The sequence below is a fragment of the Zingiber officinale genome, chromosome 5A (genome assembly GCF_018446385.1).
Source record: "Zingiber officinale cultivar Zhangliang chromosome 5A, Zo_v1.1, whole genome shotgun sequence".
Taxonomy (NCBI): domain Eukaryota; kingdom Viridiplantae; phylum Streptophyta; class Magnoliopsida; order Zingiberales; family Zingiberaceae; genus Zingiber; species Zingiber officinale.
The window spans coordinates 12656287-12662380 of record NC_055994.1 but is presented as its reverse complement, the minus strand read 5'-3'; positions in this window follow the sequence as shown (position 1 = coordinate 12662380).

The window sequence follows — 6094 nt, the reverse complement described above, 5'->3', positions numbered from 1 at the left end:
AAGATCATGTTATCGGTTCCTTATAAATTATAAATAGTAGCTCACAACCAAGATGGATTGGGACAAATCATTGGAATGGTTGTAGTGTAATTTGATATTAGTCTATCTTGACTATAAAATTACATTAGTACACTATATGTGTATTGTGCAGGACTGTTTGAGGTTGTTTGATTTGTACTGACTATATAAAAGAATAGAACCTCTGTTATTATAGATGTGCGCCCTCTTAATCCCTATATAATAACAAGCATGTATACTTAGTATTTATTTCTTTAACATATCAATGGGTGAGATTTATTTGTTAAATCAATAGGCCCGATGAGTTGGGAAATAGTACTGTTTATATGGAGTGTTGTTGATTATAGAAGGAATCTGTGTCCTAATTATTTAGGATGATGATGTCCCCTTGAGGAGGTCATAAGGATTATCATGTAAACCCTACAGGTGGACTTAGTCCAGCATGATAATAAAGTTGAGTGGTACTACTCTTGGAATCATATGTTAATTAATTGAGTTGTCAGTAACTCATTTAATTAATCGACATACGATATCTTAAATACAGGGAGATTAATGCACTCATGATAAGAAGGAGCTCATATTGTAATATGGGATTGGTGCGGTAGTTCAATAATAACCCTTTAGTGGTATGGGTTATTATTGATGGACTTGAGTTGGGTGTTCGGGGCGAACATAGGAAGCCCATGTTAGGAACTATATCGCTAAACACGCCGAAAAGTGCAGCGGAAAAATAAGTTCCTATCCAGAAGATCCATGCAAAAGGAAACCATATACTTAGTACTAATTTTCTACATGAGAAAGTAATACCTTTGTTGTGTGCCCTTCGCAATCCCGACAGCAACGTTTCTTTAGGATGTAGATCTTAGCGCAATCAACACGTCTGCGCCTCTATGGTATCCACACGAACACGTTCTCCGTCCGTCTCACGAACTCACGAAATGGAGAAAGAAACAACCAAAGGTTGTGCTAGCAACCTCTTGTGGAAGTTTTGGCCAAGAGTGGAAGAAGGAAAAGAGCAAAAGCCAAAAAGAGCACACCCACCCAAAATGTCACTTCATCTATATAAGGTGACTTCACAAAAGGGTTACTTTACCAAATATGTTACTTCACCAAAAAGATTACTTTACCAAAAAGGTTACTTCACCTAAAGGTTACTTCACCTAAAGGTTACTTTTACAAATGGCTTTTGTATTCATCCAATGAATACAAAATATTTTTATCTCTTGATCTTCCTTTTGATTAATAATATATTAATCTCTATTAATATTCATTAATCTTAATGGGTTGGATTGAGAATATTAGATTAACCATTAACCCAATAAGTCATTAACCCAATAAACCAATGAGTCTAACCCATTACTCAATAGGTCTAATCTGAATTCATTCGAGTCTAACTCAATGTGTATAATTTGAATTAAACTTAACCCCATAATCCATCTCCAAATCTGTTAGGATGTATACTAAAAGCCTAGCTTTTGGTATAAATATTTATCTAGAAATAAGAATCACATTGGTCAAATGTCTACATTTATGATAAATGTAGTTGCTCAATTAATTTATATTATAGATAACATGGTGTGTGGTGTCACACACAGAAGATCATGTTATCGGTTCCTTATAAATTATAAACAGTAGCTCACGGCCAAGATGGAAAGGAACAAACCATTGGAAGGTCGTAGTGTAATTAGGTAGTAGTTTATCTTAACTATATAATTACACTAGTACACTTAGAGTGTATTGAGTAGGACCATTAGAGGTCGTTTCTTTTATACTGACTTTATAAAGGAATAAAGACCTCAGTTATTATGGAAGTGTGTGCTTTTAATCCTAATATAATAACAAGCACATATATTTGATATTTATTTCTTTAATTTATCAATGGGGGAGATTTAGTTCGATAAATCAATAAGCTCGATAAGTTGGGAAATGATATGTAACGACCGCCCTTCTTACTACTACTACTCTCTAAGGATGACCGTTACTTATCTACTAACTCTACTTAACCGGTATAATTAAAATCCCCGAAGAAACCCTACCGAAAAATTCCGGCAGAGTCTCCCCTGTACCGGTGACTATAATCATTAATACATGACATAATATACACAGCCACAAGCGGCTGGAACACATATCAATCAACCACGCAATTTATATATCAAAAAGAAGCACAATACCAAGGAAAAATCAACTCTAGCAAATACACGACAAAACAAACCAAATAATAACATGCACAAGTTCTAAATTCGTTAAACACTTAAACCAAAACATTCTAAATAAATTCTGGTTCAATCTCTTAGTCTACTCCATAGTCCAAACATCACACACCATCCGCGCCACCTTGTCACCTTCCTTGCTATATCTTTTCCTTTCCTATATCTGCAGTAAGAGGAAGTGTAGTCTATAAGCAAAATTTACTTAGTAAGCGCTATCTAACTCACAAAATCACGAATGTGCATGTATATGAAAAGAACTAGAAACTATATGCTCTAAAAAGAAATAAAGCATAAACATAACTGCTCATGTCAAACTAATAGCAAAGAAAAGTTAAGAAATCTACTCATGTAATTCTAATAGTTAATCATGCTGCTCATCTAATAGGTAAACATGAAAACTACTCATCTACTAGATAAACATGGTAGAATAAAGAACTAAACTTACTGATTCTTAGAACTATATGAATCTTATTTCATTTGTTCTAAACTCAATCTTTAATACTTTATGTTTATGTAAAACTCGTTTTACTTGTCCAAAAACTTATACTTATAATACTTCAAAATAATAATCAACTTCTTCTTGGGCCCGGCAACTGTGCTTTTACTTTTGTAACGACCCGACCCATTTGGCGGCCCATTTGACGGCCCATTTGGCGACCCTCAGGTCGTCGGCCGTGCCGTTACTACTAGGTTATCTGAACCTAGGGACGACTATGAGAGCCCAACCCAAGGACAACTGAGAGTCCAATACAGTGCCACTGATAAAAGTAAAATACTTGTTATCTTTTAATACTTCTAATATATAATGCCTTGGCATTTTAATAAGCACCTTGTGTGCCAAAATCCCTAAAGTCTTGACTTTGGGATCTACTTAAGCCTTGGCCTTTTTCTTTCTTTTCTTTATCCGTCTTATACTTTTCTTTATATTTCTTATACTTTTCTTAAACCCAAAATACTGTTAGGGTACTTTCGTATGCATCTATGAATGAAACTAACTATGTAACACATAACCATGCATAGAATACAAAAGAAATCTGCACATACAATACTTATCAAAAATCTGCACAAATGCTTAACAGAAATCTACATACTAGCTTGATAAAAATCTGCATAATAGCTTAACAGAAATCTGCATACTAGCTTAACAAAATCTACACTTGTTTAACAGAACTTCTGCAAAGAAACTTAACAAAAGAAACATATTCTGGCTAGTACAGATTTTCATCGTCTCTCAAACTTCCTTTCCATAATATGACTAATACACAGCTTATCTGGAATTCACTCGATAAAGATATTATAACTTGTAATCCATTTAAAATTCCAGAATCAGCCAAGCACAGATGTTATCCATATACTTGAATGGAAGTAACATAACTAAACCTCAAACTCAGATTCAACATAAGCAATTTATCTAAACCTCATGCTCAGATTTAATGTAAGCAAATTATCTAGACCTCATGCTCAAATTTAATATAAGCAAATTATCTAAACCTCATGTTCAGATTAAAGAACCTCAAATCTGTATACTCACCTCTGTCCTGATCAACCACAATTTCTTCACTGAATCTTATCCATATTGCTTTATCTAATATATGAAAAGTCCCTTTACTTAAATCAGTACCTTCTGGAAAACAGGCTTGATCTTTTCTATTACAGTAAGGAAAAATCTAAAATTGAGGTTCATGGCAGCATAACACGAAAATCTAAATCTGAAATGCCACTAAAGATCCAACTGAATTCTTCCACAACTAAACTTGTTCATACTCAACGCATAATTCAACTATGTAACTTGTTCACAGCCCATACGTTTACTAAGCAACAGAAACTTTCCAGCATCCTAAATTCTTTAACACAAATCTGCACTACTAAGAATTACATAACAATCCAATAACATAAACCTCAACATCAATGAAAATTGATTTACAACTTATTCCTAATTCTGAACATCAATATACTTAATCCTTACAACTTCTTTTCCCTCTCTAAGAATCACGGCAGAACCTGAAATCTGCAGCAATCCTAAATCATCTAACAGCAACTAGTAAGAATCCATGTTCATAGCAATTCAGTGGCCAAACCACAATAATTGAATCTATACCAAGCTGTAATAATTCCAAAGCCAAGAAGAAAACTAATTCCCTAACAATCCACAATTCTTTACAACATAATCCATAAGCCACAAATACAAATACAAATACAAATACAACAACAAGAAGCAAGGATCATATCATGAGCAATAAGTGCAGCAATCGAAAACCTCCAAAATCTGTCCCAATACGTGCATAACGAATTTAAGAACATAACTCAAGAATACATCAAAACTCTCGGCAACAACATGGCAGCAAACAAAATCCCTAAATTAAGCAACAAGGTCCAAAGAAATTAGGCACAAGCTAAACAACGAAAACCCTTTTCCCTTTTCTTTGAAGCACACGGCAACAAACAGATCCAAAAGCTGAAACGCAAGAAAATTCAAGCAAAGCTTCGGAAACCAGGAGAGGAATACAAAATATGCTTCGGAGCTATCTTACTGCAGGTGAGGAAGCTACTTACTATGCTTTCTTGGACTTACTGCCGAGAGGGAGAGGTTGCTAGGGTTCCGGGAGCTTACAAGCTTCCGGCCTCTTCTTGTGCCCGCGTGGTCACCGTGCCGAGAGGGGCTCGGATCCGTGAAGGACTCGCGGAGGAGGGCGCTCACCGGCTGCAGGAGTGGAGCCCTAACGCCGGCTTCGGTCGTCTTCATTTTCGCCCGAACAAAAACGCCGTAGCGAGGTGAGGGATCGAGAATTATGAGAGGAAATTTTAGGTTTTCGAATCCTCCGCTGCGCACTTTTATTTCCAATTTATTTTACTGTTCCTAACTACTACTTAAATATATATCGCTCCATATATAATTAACAAAACATCTGTAGACCAGATGGTTTGGCTGAGTTCGTTAAGACTTGGGTTCGGGAAACCACAACCCTTGACTTGGTCAAAACTGCAGCCAACCAACTCTTCCGCGAATATTTCGTGAAAAGGTAGGGTGCGAGATATATATATATGTTATGATTGAAACCTTAGTTATAAGAAGAGAGAACTTAAGTTTTCTTTTTCCCCGAACCTTTCTCACCTTTTCTCCTCTTCCCTTCTGCGACGGCGCCGATTCTGCCGAGTGAAGAAAACGAAGCCCTAGCTTCATTTCCGGTGGGTGGCGAAGGCGTTCTCCGAAGGTTCCTTCACCGTCGTGATTCTTCGTCGAGGAGGACCCGTGAGCACGAAGAAGAGCCAAAGAACTTGAGTTTTCTCTGAACCCTAGCAGCTCCTCTTCCCGGTTTTGAGTCCAAGGATAGGTAAGTTGCTACTCACCTGCAGTAGGATAGCTCTGAGGTTTAATTCTTGAATTTCTCCTTGTTTCCGAAGCTTTGCATGAATTTACTTGTGTTTTCAGTTTTCGGATCTATTTTGTGCTGTTGCCGTGTGCTTCAAAGAAAGGGAATAGGGTTTGTTGTTTGTTTAGCATAAGATAGGCAGCAATGGTTTTCTTTTCTTTTGTGAGCTTACTGTCGTGGATTTCAAAAGAGAACATGGGAATTTGAAGTGCTGCCGTGAGTTTCAAGGGGACAGAGAATGGAAGATTTACAAGCCTTGATCCAAGATGTTTTTTTTGTTGGCTTTAACATTTAAAAGTGTAGAACAGATTAGGATGTAGAAACAATCCATTATGATGCTTAGAGGTCTTAATTTGTCCCCTGATGATACCTGGATGTTCCCATTAATTGCTTATGATATATTGATAGTAAGTACATTGGTTGAAGTTTAGCGTTGGGTCCTCTATGAGATCACTGCTGTTAACAGTGTTAATCTATATGCATGAAACACCTTAG